We start from the raw sequence: 16,492 nt of genomic DNA, 5'->3' as shown, positions 1-16,492 counted from the left end.
TTAAGTGGCAGGTACCAAGCTGTGAAATGGGAAAATTCTCTCTCTCCTCAGCTGCCCATAACTATAGGAGTCCCACAGGGTTCTATTTTAGAACCACTACTATTCACAGTCTTCACAAATGACCTCCATACCTCCACACAGCATGCATCTATAATTCAGTATGCAGATGACACTACCTTAATCTGTGCTGCACAAAACATTCCCATCCTCCTGCAAACAACTCAACTAGCATTCTCTGACATTGAAAACTACCTTACCAAAGCCCAACTTATCCTCAATCTAAAGAAAACTCAGCTTATGATTATAACCAGTTCTAACAAAAACACTAACAGTCAATTCACTATCTACTCCACTAATGCTACTCCAATTGCTCCAGTGGCACAGGCTAAGGTATTGGGAATAACCATAGATTCCCACCTAAAATTTGATAGTCATCTCAACTTAACTATTAAAAAAGTACATGCCAAACTGGGGTCGCTCTACAGTATCAAACCATTTCTTACCAACAACACAAGATCAGCCATTGCTCGCTCCAAACTTCTATCCACCCTACTCTATGCATCTCCCATTCTGACTAATCTCAACAAAACTGAACTAAGCAAAATGGAAGCCTGCTATAACAGAATTGCCCGCTTTGCTGCAAATTGCTCATACAGAACTCATCACTGTACTGCTTTGAGACAGCTCCTCTGGCTTGAACTGCCCAACCTCTTAACCTACAATCAGCTCTGCCTCTGTCATTCTATCTATTACCTCCCCAATAAGTGTCCTGCCCTCAAAAACCTAGTACAACATTACTCAGCCAAAAGGCCTCTTAGATCATCAAGCAAACTACTACTAGAAGTCACCAACAGCTACAATACCTTTGGAGATGCACTATATAGTAGTTCAGTGGCTAAAAAATGGAACTCTGTCCCTACAAGCATTCAAAACACATCATCCAAAGCCTCCTTTAAAGACCTCATCAGGCAACATATCAAGGAAAGTTGGCAGTGCCATGATTGCTCCCCAGGCTAGTGAAAGTGGATAACACATACATACAAAATCTAGAGCACTTGATAACAGTTTTCAATCTTACTCACAAACACTGGCTAATCTACAATATATGCACTGTACCTGTGTACTATGTATGTATTCTACCTATGTTCCAAATTTCAGCTGTACACCACAAATCTATTAATTACCTTTATTTTTAAAATTAATATTTTTTTGTTTGTTCTCTCCACTGTAACTGTTTATGTGCCGCATACCACTGTAAAAACATGTCTCCTGTAATTTGTGTGTATACTGATCATGTCTAAAAACTAAATGTGTCTGTAATTTTTCTGTGGGGAGCTTTTTTCCCCAGGCCTCTGCTGATAAAGGGCCTTTCCGGCTCAGTCAGACACCCCCGGTTAACAAATGTAAAATAAATAAATAAATGTCTAAACTTTTCATATGCTCCAGACAACCATAATCACAAGCTGCTGTTAACTTAGTTAACTTCTTCTGTGCTCTTTTATTAGTCAGCTATCCACAAACAGTTCTGGGTCCAATATCCCACTTGAAGTGCACTGTATGATTTGTAATGGGGCACAAGTACATTCAAGGTCCAAGATGCTGTTCTTCTGAATATATACTCCAGCATTTTGCCACCTTTTCCTAGCACTCGTATACTTTTCAAAACAATTCAGAAAAAGAAGTTATACATTTACAAATATTTCTTTTTGAAAGCTCCCTCCAGCTTTAACCTGTTCTCATCAGCAAGCATTTCAGAGCTAAATTCTTAGACTTACAGTGAATTGCCTTACTCTTCCATGTGTAAATCCCAGTGCCACAGCTCAAGCTCCTCTCATAACCCTACAACCTCTTCTTTCTTATAAATCTGCATGCAAACCTGTCACCTTTTTGTCCATTTTTTTCTCCATGTGGCTGACCATCATCTGACCCAGATGACTCTCCTAGTTTGCTGTGTCTACCTACTCCTCCTCTTGTTTCTCTGGACTTTCTCTAGTGAGTTGGGGTCAGCAAGGAGATCAAGGTACTCTGGGACAGTGCTATATATTACTGCTGTGGGGTTTCCTACATTAATCCCACTTTCCTTTTTTGTGCCTAGGAGATTCTGAGGGTGGGGCACCTATCACATTTTAGCCATTTTCATAACTTGTTTAAATTATTCTCCAAATCCCTACCCCCCCAAATTCTTACAACACTTCATTCCTACTGGCCATCCTTCAGGCTGTCCACCAAACAAGTTGAAATTCTCATGCAACCCACAACCCCTCCCTTCTTAAGTATCTTAACTCTTTTCTTCACATTATCTATAAAAGTATCACTTTTCCCTTGAAATGTCTAAACACAAACATGCACACTAATGTACAGAATGCACACATTCCTGAGAGAGTTCTACATGGGTGACCAGTGTTCCACACCGGATGTCAACCCCTCGCTGGTTAGAACTCACCACAAACAAATCACTTTGGATATCCACATTCCGCCCCACACCCGGACAAGAAAACCACCGTGAAAAACTTTTCAAAAGCAAACTTCACGTTACTTAAGACCGAGGTGGAAAATTTCAAAGCCCCCATGCTGAAGGATAACACTGTCTAAGCTGCAAAATCCTTTACTAATGCATTCTACGGGCACCTACAAGAATGCAAGGATCGTGCTATCCCAAGCAAAACAAAGACTCACTCCTCCAAGAAAAGGAAACCAGTCTGGTGGACTCCTGCCATAAACAAGCTATACAACAGAAGGAGGAAACTAGTACAGAAAAAAAGGGTAAAATCCCAAGAAGGGAAGACATCCCTGATCAGTATCAGCAAGAAACTACGATCCCTCATAAAATCACCTGAGGCGAGCTTTGAAAGAAAAATTACCAAGGACTCCAAAGATAACCACAAGGCATTCTTTAGCTATGTCAAGAATCTAAGTGGCAATGCTCAGACCTGCATGGAGTTAGCGCAGAATGGCACAAAATACACTGAACCGACCAATATCACCAACATCCTGGCAGACAGGTTCAGCGCAAACTTCACCCCCCTCTCAGCCCCAAAAGGGCCCATAACCATACCAGAAGAATGTAGAGTCCCTGAAATCAGACACTCAGGTTAAAACAGCCTTCTCCAAAGCCAAAAACACAGCATCAATGGGACCGGACGGCATCCTAGGCTGCGTCCTACATGAGCTCAAAAATGAACTAACCCCTCACCTAAACACACTGTTCAAACTAAGCCTCTAAACAGGCTACGTACCCATAGAGTGGCACACAGCAAATGTTATTCCGCTCCACAAAGGTGGAACCACAACAGACCCCGGGAACTATTACTCTATAAGCCTGACTAGCTTGGTCTGCAAGGCTATGGAGCACATCATCATGGAACTCATTAACAGAGACATTGGGAACCTCCAAACACTGGACCCTACCTAGTTCGGCTTTGTTAAGGGCAGATCATGCCTCCTAAACCTGGTGGACTTATTTGAGACAGTTACCAAGGCTATAGATGAAGGAAAGGTGGTACACACAGCCTACCTAGACCTCGCTAAGGCCTTCGACATCATTCCCCATTCTGGTATTATAGACAAGCTCACCAGCCTGAACATAAACCCCTACGTCACAAGATGGGTTGCCAACTGGCCCATGGACAGAACCCACAAGGTGAGAGTTGTGGGAGCTAGGTCCGACTCTAAACCAGTTACAAGTTGTGTTCCCCAGGGCTCAGTCCTAGGACCCCTCCTGTTCGGCATATACTTCTCAGTGGTACAGGTAAGCACAGGAGGACTATGTCTGACCAAGTTCACAGATAACTGCAAACTATGGGCTATAACTGACTCACTGGTTGACACAGATATCCTCCAAAAGGGTCTCACTGAGATGGATACTTAGTGTCAAAATCATGGCCTCAAGCTAAATGCCAAAAAGTGCATAGTCATCCCCTTTGGAAAAAAAAGTACCCAGAAACTACCACATAGGTGGTATTCGCCTAAATACGGAAGACGTAATAAGGGATCTGGGGACCCAAGTAGATAGTAATCTCATCTTTGATAATCACATTGTCAAAGTGGTTAGAAAATCCTTCTACGTGGCCCACCTAATCACAAAAGGGTTCGCATCCAGATCAAAAGAGGTCATTGTGCCCCTCTACTCATCACTCATCAGACCCATCATAGAGTACAATGCCCCATTTGGGATGTACCTTACAAGACACCTGCAACAGCTGGAAAGAGCACAGAAGTACCTCACCAAGAGGATCACTGGCCTCAAACAGATGCAGCTCGACTGAAGAAACTCTAGCTGTACTCGGTTGCATACTGCCTACTCAGAGGTGATCTCTGCCTGACGTACAAAGCCATGTCCAACCCAGAATTGAAGAACATGCTCCACCTAAAGAAAACCTTATCCCCTCGAGCCACACACTCTAGGGAGCTAAACATCACCACAACAATAAATAGGACGTGCTGGAGGGAAAGATGCCTGTCCCAGAGACTTCCCATGCTTTGGAACAAGATCCCAATCTACATTAGGCAGAGCTCCTCGCTAACACTCTTCAAAAGAAACCTTGACGAGTGGATGGGAAACAAAGTTTACCCCAGGGATCATCTCAGTGGGTCTGCTGGACAGAGGCACAGAGAACTAATCTAAGGGGGCAGCGAAAACCAACGCATTCTGGCTAGGCTTATAAATACCTTCGGGCAGATAGCCTAGGACCTACCTATGAACCTATAAATCAAAAGCATTGGCTTTATTTTAACCTCTACACTTTCACCTTTCTGATTAGCCTTGCAATTGGAATGTTGTACAGATATTAAAAGTACACAATACCCATATTACCCCCAAAACCTAACTTGCCTAGCACTTACTCAGAGAAATGAAATGGACTTAAATGATATGATTTCTCTTCCATAACAAAAAATGGCATTTATCTTATAACTATTTTTTTTGGGAGGGGGAGCTAAACTTCTTATAATTAGTACTTCAGCATTTTCCCATTGAACAAAGTCAAATAAACATGCTTTAAATTCCCTAAGCTCTTTGTATGGCCTGTCAAGGACAGAAACTTCTTCTGTAGAGATGGATGGGATGGGAAACTCGCTCAAACCACAGTTCATTATGGGGTGAAGAAAGTATAGCATTCTCCATACAGGTGCTTTAACCCCCCCATAAAAATCTTCAATGATGTGCCCATTTTGTTCTATCAGTCTTCAGTGAAAACACAGTCAGCGATGTGAAGCAGACAGCATTCTTTTTCTTGAGCCTATCTTAACAGCCGGAATAATTTATCACTGTTTGCTATTTTCCAAGCAGTGGTGGCTGCTGATCTTTAGAAATTGTTAACACCATGTCCCCTTACTAGCAAGTCTCTCTCTTAGATCAGGTAATATCTAATCTAGCCTCTGAGGCTTATTCTAAATCTGTCAACATTTCCTCTGTTATCTCTTGTAGCCAGAGTCATAAATGTTGCTATGTACCACATGCCAAGGTGGAAAGCAAGTATGTTCAAAAGCTGTGGACAAAACACACAATTCAAAGTTAATCTACGGCATCAAACACTGTGATCGTTATGCACTCTTAAATGCACAGAAAAAAAGAGGATGAGAGGACATGGTGCCATGAAATTAATGCAACAGATTAAATATGGCAAGGAATCACAGGCAAATTATGGTAGAACATGACAACGGTATACCACAGATAAATTTGAACAGCAGAATGTGCAGTTTCAGCAAAAGAGCAGTTTTGGAACAAAATGACATTTGTGTGATGGCACTGGTAATGGCATCCCATAATAAAAACTGCAGTCAAAAACACATGGCCCAAAGTGCCCACTCAACATATGAGGATCTCTTTATAGCATGTACATTTCAGTATGCAACAAGTTGTCCCAGAAACAGAAACCAAAATGGAAAGACATACTGAGAACTGTAAAAATAGAGCTGGCATGCAAGACGGCATAAAGCACACACACCAGACAACAAATGCCTTCTACATGTAGGAAAGTCACAGTAGATGCTACGATTACAGCAAATAAGTGTACATGTAGATGTCTTGATGTAACAGAAGAACCATACAATACTGAAAACAAGTCACACATGATACAGAGCCTATCGAGTATCTAAAAGCAAGACGCATGTGCCCTAAAGCACTAAAAAATGCATCCCAACCAACAACAACATGAAATCAACCAACACGAACAACATCATGAAATCACTGTTAAATCACCCAGTAACACAGCCTTCCACTCCACAAATGCAACATTAGACACAACACACACTCACCCATTGGACTCCACCATTAAGCACTTACCATCAGCATAACCACAAAATATAACAACTATATTTTATGTAAAAATCAATAATATAACAACAATACAACATACAATATATACGTTCCACTACTAAAACACAGCATGTATGTTGGCTATTGTCTATATTAGGAATCTACATTTGGTTAATTTTGGGTAGCCATTGTGGCCGGTTATATTCCATTTTCATGATACAAGCACAGGAAGAGGGAGTGTGGGTACAGCCACAGCTGGGGGCCTGGGCATCCACACACAGCTGAGGAAGGTCCTGTCTCCTCAGATAGATTTGGTAACCTTGCAGCAAGGAAGGGTACTCTGGCCTTGCTTGGGAGACATTCAGAAGCCCTCAAATATAGCCACATAACCAGACCATCTCTGAACACCAAGGAAGTCAGATGATGTGGACATGAGAATGTTAAAATATGCTCAGCTAACATGACATCCATTGGTAAACAGTGACATTTGGTAGGTACTTGGCCAGATCCATTTGGGCAATAAGTGGCTTGGAAATACGGTTATCACATCCTGAACCAATGTCCTCTGTAGCCTTTGAAATGTCCATGGTAGGTCATCAGTATAACCACTGACCTGGCAGACAACACCTTGTAGATTCACCACTAGCTGTTCTGTCCAGGTCATGGAGTCCTCACTGTAGTCATCTTGTCACTGAAGTATACCAAAGTCTCTACCAGAGGCTAGAAATCCCCTGCTGCAGAGGCTTTCTTCCTCCTCCTTCAGTAAGGAACCCAAGTCTGACCACATCTCAAGTTACTGCATATCTTCTTGGTCTGAATTATGTAATGAAACATAACTATTACCAATATAACAATGGCAAGCAGGCCACAAACAAATAGTAGTAAATTATATAAAGGTGACTCAGAGCACAGAACTGATTAATAGTCACATACAGCACCGTGAAAAAGTCTATGATGACACTTGCAGAGGCCACAAAGCAAACGTACCATGCAGGCATTTTTAACCTGAAATGAGCAACACGTGGTCAAAGTGCAACCAGCATCCAATAATGTATCCTAAATACATGACCTTCAGGCCAACACACAAACAGCCAAGATGCACTACAAACCAGATGTAGCTTCAGGCAAGGTTTTGTAGATGACACCATGGTATACAAGAAGGACATTACAGGCACATATGTATGTCTGCACACATATATATCAAAGACTAAAGCATCTGCAAGCTTATGTGATATAAATATCCTACATGACTGGAGGTGCTGTCAAACAAGGTACCTTTCAGATGACAACTACTGCACAGTGCAATGCAATATGTGAAAGTACATTTGTATAAAGTAAACTGACTATAACAGATGTTCTAATAGACCACTGTTACAGTAACCTAAGCCATTTGTGTTACATCCTGCACAGGATATAATCATTGGCCAACTTTCAAATCTTCTGGGCATCTTCCGTGTACCCTAACTACCAGAGGCTCGAACAGAAAGGAAGAACGCTACAAAAGGAAAATGCAATAGAAAAATGTGTAATCATATACACAAAATTATACACATCTACACCCTGGCACTACACAAAAACAAAATTAGGGAGATCGAGAGAATGGCTACAGCAACAGTGATCTATTAGACAATCTATTGTGACGGTAAGTTAAATTATACAACTATACGACATTATGTTCAACATTACATCTCTGTTACAACAGTCTAAGCTATTAAAAAAAATCGAGGAACTCCTGGAGGATGGTCCTAACAAAGCTCATTCTAGACCTAGAAAGGTAATTCAATTTGAAATGTTTTATGAAAGTAGGTACAGAGGATGAAGTTGCTGCCTCTAGAATAATTCTACAGTCCACTGAAAAAGCCACACAAGAAGCCAAAGCCATAGTAGAATTGTCTCTAACCCTACCTGGAAATGGCTTGTTATGGTGAGAATAGCAAAAAATAGCATGACACAACCATCTGGAAACTGCCTATTTTGACACTGGTTGTCATTTTTTCCCTTACCCTCACAAGAGACAAACAGCTGACTGGGTTTCCTGAAGGATTTAGTTCTGTCCAAGTAGCATCTGAAATGTCTGTGGACATCCAGATTATACAGGATTCTTTCTCCCTCATTTTCAGGTTCTAAAAAGAATACAGGGACAGATTAGTAGACTGGGTCAAGATAAACTCTGAAACCACTTTAGGCATAAAAGAAGGATTTGTTCTCAAAGAAATCCTGCCCTGTGGAACACTGAGTTAGGGTTGACTCAGCAGAAGAACTTGTAACTTATCTTTGCCATAAGGAATGTGATAGGATGAATATTTTAAGTTTAATTTTATCATGAAGCTGAGTAAAGAAATGAGAGGTAACAAGGTTTGGAGATAAAACATTGAGCTTCGACAGCTTGACAAAAAGATTGAGAAAGGCAAGATCAAGGACTGGTCTCCAAGTTCCCTCTTTCTTGTCTCCAGAAAAATCCTTGAATAAAAACATTTCCCCAATCGATTTGTGGGCACTAGCTCTATGATCCACTGGAGGAAATAGGAATATTTGATTTACAGAATGTGGAGGAATCTCCTGAAAAGGAGGAAGAGACGCCCATTGTTATTGGTACCCCTGCTGGATGACTTTCAATCACTGCTGGATGATTTTCAGAAACCATTTGTACGTAATAGTCTGATGCCACTGGGGAACATGAAGACCTAGACCGAGGGAGAGATTCTCAGGGGTGTTGTAGGGGTTGGGTTAAAACAAAAAGTAGTCATTCTGACTTTTTGGACTGTCCTTGGTTCTGGGGGGCTTTCCCTTTCTTTTTAGTGCCTCCTTGACATTGATTTTTAAAATCATGTTTGTTAGCACTTTGCTGCTTAAACTGTTTTTTGAAAAAGGTTGCTGAGTTAGACAAAGTTTTTATTAAACTTAGAAAAGGAGTGTTGGAAAAGAATCAGGTCACTCCTTGTATGAATTAACTCCTTTCATCAAATATTTTAAAAACCTCAGCAGCACAAGGGCCAAACAAAACAACCTTGTCAAAGAGACAGAATGAGAAATCTCAGTTTTAAACCCTTTTGGTAATTGTTGAGTATGTAACCAAATAAATCTCATAACTGACACAGTAGCGGAGACAGTATTAGAAGAATCATACGGCAACTTTAAGGAGTGTTTGGTTACATGAGAAGCAAATACAATTAAGGCATTCAATTAATTATTTACCTCCGAAGAGGTGCGGTTAACAGTTGAGTTATTCATATCCTCAAAAGAAGCACATAAAACTTTTAAAATGAAAGCCTGGCAGTTCAAAATTCTGAAAGTTAAAGTAGGCGAAGAATATTTTTTTTCTTCAACATGAGATATCCACTGCCAGCGTGGGGAGAAGTTACAACAAAAATATCCCAAATATACCCAGATGACACCAACCACAATAAGAAGTTATGTTCTTACCATAACGTTCCATGTTAGTTGTCTTCTTCTTGCCTTCTTTCTTGCTGGATGGGTTTTGACTCGGCCTATACTATGGCTCGAGAGCTATTTTTACCGGCTCGAGGCAGCCCTATAACCCACAATACCATGCGCTAACTCCCCAGATCTCGTTTGGAAGCTAAGACATAGTATAAATATAATATCATAATATCATATTCCTCATTTGCAAGTACGGGCTCCCTGCTAGTAACATTAAGGATACTCGGAAACCGTAACACGTTATATCTCCAGAAATGGAAGGACTCAGAGACCTGAAGTCTATCCAGGCTAGGGGGCAGGAGGGAGGCAAGAAAGAAGGCGAGAAGAAGACAACTAACATGGAACGTTATGGTAAGAACATAACTTCTTAATGTTAAGTTGTCATTTTCGCCTTCATTCTTGCTGGATGGGACAGCGTCCCTAGCATCTTAGTCCTGGGTGGCTCAATGGAACAGACTCCTGAGTACGGTGGAACCAAAGTCAGCTCTATTTCTGGAGGCTATATCAAGTTTGTAATGGGCAATAAAGGTATGTTTGGAAGCCCATGTAGCTGCTGCACATATGGCATCTAGTGGTAACCTTGCTTGAAATGCCGTTGATGTTGATAGTGCCCTGGTTGAATGAGCCTTAGGCCTAGATGGAAGTTGCCTGTGTCTCAGCTCATAGACAAAGGTAATAATAGATGTCAACCATCTGGAAAGAGTAACCTTCGATACCGAAAGCCCTTTCTTCCCTGCAGCATAAGAGAGAAAGAGCTGGTCTGACTTTCTGAGTTGTTTTGTCCTGTCTAGATAATACCGTAATTGGCGATGAACATCTAATGAATGTAATTTCTGTTCAGCCCTGTTAGCATAGTCTGGGAAGAAGACAGGCAAGTCAATGGAGTGGTTTAGATTTGTTTCCGAGGACACTTTCGGTAGGAAGGAAGGGTTTGTTCTGAGAGTTACCCTGTCTTTGTGAAAGACCAAATAAGGGGGACAGACCGACAAAGCTTGAAGTTCCAATACCCCTCTGGCAGATGTTATGGCTACTAAAAACAGAGTTTTCCAAGAAAGAAGCTTGAGGGAGAAAGAAGCTGCAGGTTCAAAGGGAGGCAGAATCAATGAGGTTAGAACTAAATTCAAATGCCACTGTGGAGGTGGATCTTTAACTGGAGGTCTAAGCAAAAAGATGCCCTTGAGGAAGGCTTTACAAAGTTTGTGGGACGTAATATTTGCTTCTGAGAGCCCAACATGAAAATTAGCAATGGCCGCTAATTGTACCCTGATAGTGGCTGACGATGACCCTGAATGAAAAAGCTTCGCCAGAAAATCTAGAACCTTATGAATGGGTGCATGAAAAGGATCTAGGGACTTAGTTTGTGCCCAATGCGAAAAACGCTTCCATTTACTCGCATATGTCTTCCTAGTATTGGACTTATGGGAAGCTAGAATGATATCACGAACAGGAGGAGAAATAAGGGGAAGCCTGGCTAAGGCTGGAAGTGGAGCAACCAAGCTGTGAGGTTGAGGGAATGAAGAGACTGATGCAGCTTGCCCGTGAGATGGGTCAACAGATCCGGAAGGGGTTCCAGATGCCAAGGCTGCTCCAGTACGTAACTGTGCAGAAACAGAAACCATACTTGTTGAGGCCAAAACGGGGCAATGAGGATCATTTTGGATCTCAATGCTGTTGCTTTCTGAATTAATTGCAGGATCAGTGGCAAGGGAGGAAAGGCATATAGAAGACCCCGGGGCCAAATGTGAACAAGAACGTCTCTGGGGGGATGGCCTGGTAGAGGAAAGAGTGTGAAGAAGTCGAGGCACTTGTTGTTTTGAGGAGTTGCGAAAAGATTGTAGCAAGGCTGGCCTCACTTCTGAAATATTCTGTCTGTTACCGCTTGATTTAGAGACCACCCGTGAGGCATGAGGATAGTTCTGCTCAATCTGTCCGCTATGACGTTGGACTTCCCGGGGATGGGCATTGCTATCAGAAACCGTTGAGAGGAAATCGCCCATTGCCAAAGTCTGAGTGCTTCTCGACATAGGAGGTAGGACTTTGTTCCGCCCTGCTTGTTTATGTACCACACTACAGACATATTGTCCGTTTAAATTGCTATAGTCCCTGTGGGAAGAGAGTTCTGAAGGGGTTGCAACGTCAAAAGCATCGCCCTCATCTCCAGGACATTTATGTGCAGGTGGCATTCTGATTGTTGCCATGTGCCCTGGACCGTCCTGCCCTGATAATGCCCCCCCAACCCGATCAGGGAGGCATCCGTTGTCACCGTGGCAACTGGGGGGGGGGACAAAGGGTCTGCCCTGAAAAAGCTGAGGGGAAACCATCCACCAGGAGAGATGATTCTTGCAAGAAGGGGTTATCAAAACATTGTGAGTCATTGGTAGCTGTTGAAAGGACCACTAAGAAAACAGCATCCACTGAAGGAGCCTCATGTGGAAGCGGGCTAATGGGAGTAGAAGAATCGCTGCTGCCATGAGCCCTAACGCTTTCAATACTAGCTTGACTTGAACTCTGTTGGGCTGAAACAGGGACTGAACATTCCGCCTTATGTCTGACACTCTCTGAGGTGGTAATGTTGCAGACATTTCTGTGGTGTTTAATACGGCGCCTATAAAGTTTATACATTGACAAGGCGACAAGGAGGACTTTGCAAAATTTATAGAAATACCTAGACTGTTGCAAAGTTGAACAGTGTAATCCCTGGCCATTATAAGATGCTGCTTGGTGGTAGCGGAAATGAGCCAGTCGTCTATATATGGAAACACCTGGAATCCTTTTTGTCTCAGGTGAGCCATGACCACTGCCAAGCATTTGGTGAACACCCGGGGGGGCTGTGGTGAGACCAAAGGGCAGGGTTCTGAATTGATAATGACTGGCTCCCAGCCGGAAGTGGAGAAACCTCCTGGAGCGCCTGTGTATCTTTATATGATAGTACGCATCCTGGAGGTCTAAGGAGCACATCCAGTTGTCTCTGCCCAAAAAGGGTAGAATGGACTGCAGTGTTACCATCCGAAATTTTGTCTTTTGTACAGAGTTGTTCAATCTGCTGAGGTCCAAAATGGGTCTCCAGTCTCCAGTCTTTTTTGGTACCAAAAAGAATCTGGAGTAGATTCCGGATCCTAGCTGATCTGCTGGGACTGCCTGGATGACTCTTTTTGTTAACAGCTTTTTTATTTCTAGCTGAGCCTGACCCCTTTGTGCGGGTGGTACGTCTGGTAGGGGTCTTGGTGGTTGTACCGGAGGGGAAGTGAAGGGAATTTTGCAAACCTCGGATATGATCTTCTGTACCCATGTGTCTTGGGAGAGGGATTGCCAGGCTTCCGGGTACAGAGATAATCTTCCCCCGACTGCCTCCAAAGGCGGACAGTCGGGCAGCTTCTCAGGGATGCTGAAAGGGCTGGTCAGGGAAAGATTCCCTGGAACCCTGGTTCTGTGGACCCCCTCTGCCCCTAGGGCGGCGTCTGTTATTATTCCCCACTCTGCCTCTAGGGGGAAATTCACCACATGCGGCAGGCATGACTCCCTATGGTTTGTGGAACCACATCTTTCCACCTCTCTGTCCCTTATAATAAGTTCTAGAAAGTGTGGAAAAATGGACTCCCATTGCAGAGAGAGTCTTACCATCTTGCTCGCATCTGGTGAGAGTATTCTTCACCTGAGGTCCAAACAATTCTGAACCATCAAAGGGGGTGTTGGTGAAGGACGCCTTGAAGGGATCGGCAAAGTTACAGAGTCACATCCAAGCATGACGTCTCAACGCAACACCTGTGCCAGCGGCCCTACTCGCTCCATCGGCTGCGTAAGAGATAAGCCGCATGGAGGAGTTAACAATGGAGTTAACAATGGAGTTCAGGGTGGCCAGCTGGGAGTTTATCTTGTCCTGATACCCCTCAGCAGAAGGATCCTGTACCGTTTCACCCAGCTCTTTGAGCAGGTCTCTCTGAAGGCGGGTGAAATTACATAAATAGTTTAGCGATCGCATAGTAAAGGTCGCTGAAGCAAATGTCCGCTTGCCGTACCTGTCCATGGTCCTGGACTCTTTGTTAGGAGGATGAACAGGTACAGAAGGATCAGCCAATTCCTTCTTAGTGGCTGCTGCTACCACCACAGCATCAACTGAAATGCCTTTGGTGAGAAAGGACTTGTCCTCTGGTGCAGAAATAAATTTAGAAGGCCTCCTAGGGGTAGGTTCCATTGAGTCAGGAGCTGCCCACGCCTTTCTAGCCACTACCTCCTTTAGTGGGTCGAAAGGGGGAGACACCCAGGAGGTGGTAGGGCGAGATCCAAAAGCGTCAAGGTAAACCGACTCGTCCTCGGAAGGTTTGAGAGTGGACCAATTTCCCCTCTGTTTTAGAATCTCTAGGATGTCTTGAGAAAGAGACATCCTCAGAGGGGGATCTGGGGGAACCCTCCGACTCATCCAAGTCAGTGTCTGACGTGACAGACTCGGGGGAGTCTATGTGCTTCCTCTTGCACTTTCTTTTCCTAGGGGGTTCCCCTGAAACTTCAGGGGAGCCCTCGGAAGAGGAGGGGACACCCAAGGTTGGTACCCTACGCTTCGGATCTCTGCTGTCAGATATAGGAGGGTGGCCAGAGACTGTAACAAATACTGTAGAGGGAGGAGCTGCAGAACTTAACCTTGGAGTGGACACTGGGTCCAGCACGCTCCTCATCACCTCGAAGGCTCCCCTATCAGATACCAAAGTTAGTCCCGGCTCCAAAGAGACCGGAACTGCCCCCGACACCGACAGAGAAGGCTCCGAGAATGATGTCGGGGCCGAACTAACCAGAGCCGAAGCTCCGAGAGGGAGAGCGGGGTTGGACAAGGGTCCGATGCCACTTGCCCCCTTGGAGCCGACAATGGAGTCCTGGCGCCCGGACCTCTACATGGATGGAACCAATGAAAAGGTTGGAGCCAACGACACCGGAGCCGAAGGTGGGAGTATCGCTCCGACGTGGGTAAGGTTACGGTTCCGACAAACTCCGGCTCCGAACTCGAGAGGTGAGTCGGAGGAGGAATCGATGGCGGTACTGAAGGAGCCACAGTCTGGTGAGATGGGCTCTGGAGCATTTGAGCTAGTGCCTGAGATTTTATGAGCCTACTGACCACCCTCTCTATGTCGTGATCGGAGAGCCTGGATGACCTAGATGAGCGAGTCATGACTCCGCTCCGATAGGAGGGGGGATCTCGGAGCCGATCGGATGGAGTCTAACGAGGGGGATCTAGAGCGCTTGTGCGCTGGGGTCGGCTCCGATGCTGGTTTCGAAGCGGATACCAGTTTACCCACCTCGGATCTGGATGGAACCGATGTCGGAGCTATCTCGATAACACCAGCCCTCGACTCAGAAGCTGGAGCCGAGGGTTTGGCGGTTTTTGAAGACTTTCCCGAGCCAGACTTGGACAGGTAGTCATCAGGCTTTAACAAGCCTCTTAGGATGAGCTTATTACGCCTCTCCTGCAGGACTCTTGAACTAAACCTGTGACAGACGGAACAAGAGTCCTGCTGGTGTAAAGGCCCCAAGCAATAGACACAAGAAGTGTGACCATCTGTCAGAGACATTTTCTGACAGCATGAGTCACACTTCTTGAATCCCGAGACCTTAGTGTCTTTGGACATAGTCCTATCCACAGTAAACACAGTCAGTCCACACACACACTCAACTTAAAATTAGGAAAGTTAAGGGAACTGACTAAAACCCACACACACAGACACTATAAGGGGTGGGAAAAACTAAGGTAAAGCCCGTAGGCCCAAAGATAAAAATTAACTAGAGAAGGGAAAAGGGCTACAAAAAGGGTTGTACAATTAGTAGTGACCTAAACAAGGGTAACTAACTGGAGAAACTACCTGAAATTTTAGTTAAATAGAATAAATCTCTTAGTGACCTGAGCCGGTAAAAAAGACAACCTGGCAGCGAAGCGGCAAACGAGATCTGGGGAGTTAGCGCATGGTATTGTGGGTTATAGGGCTGCCTCGAGCCGGTAAAAATAGCTCTCAAGCTATAGTATAGGCCGAGTCGCCATCCAGCAAGAATGAAGGCGAAAATGACAACTTAACATGTTAGGTTTTGCTGCCACTATGGTAACATCCATTAAGACAGGGAAACAAACTGATTGGTTGGTGGGAGAAAAAAAATGACAAAAACAGAAAAGCCACATAAACAGTTACTGCAGAGACACCAAGTTTGTTTTTACTACAGTTAGTGCACATTTAAAACAAGATTAACCTAGAGTGCATGCAAACATAACTAACACTGTAAAGCAGTAACTTTTGCTGGAAGTATCTTAATAAAGTAGGAAAAGAAAAACAGACAAATATATACCTTCAGTCTGCTTATAGTTTAACATATCAAAGTCAGTGTACTGTGCTAATGCAAACATCTCAAAGCATGTGGCTTTTCTGGTCACCAAGAGTGATAGCTAATACCCTCGACAAGTTTGTTTCAACCCGCAAACGTGTTTGATTATCAAATGTAGTCTGCTTCCCGGACTACACAGAACATACGGTTATTTGCTGATTTACACAGGGTAAATTGGAGAAGGTTGTTAAAGTTGATCTGCCCTGCCTACTTCATCAAAAATATTGCAGAATAAACAAAAAACATTTTATGGCTGAAAGATAAAATTTTCTGCAGCTGCTATTTTTGTTGCACGGGACAAAAGTGTGATTACCATGTACGAGTACAATCTTTTAGTACATTCAAACATATGTTCATTCAGCATGACTATAGATTCACATTAAAATAAAACAGCAAAGTTAAATACAGCAATCACCAACATCCAATGGGGTGTCGGCA

General features: G+C 43.7%; 1 protein-coding gene across 2 annotated transcripts in view; it reads right to left on the bottom strand.

The window, feature by feature from the left end:
* GALNS (galactosamine (N-acetyl)-6-sulfatase) overlaps positions 1 to 16,492 on the bottom strand; it is a 1,207,745-nt gene that overhangs the window by 910,268 nt on the left and 280,985 nt on the right. The gene's annotated exons all lie outside the window — the stretch shown is intronic.

This window comes from Protopterus annectens, chromosome 8.part1, assembly GCF_019279795.1.
Source record: "Protopterus annectens isolate FY-2018-M chromosome 8.part1, PAN1.0, whole genome shotgun sequence".
Taxonomy (NCBI): Eukaryota; Metazoa; Chordata; order Ceratodontiformes; family Protopteridae; genus Protopterus; species Protopterus annectens.
This window is presented reverse-complemented; position numbering and strand designations above follow the sequence as displayed.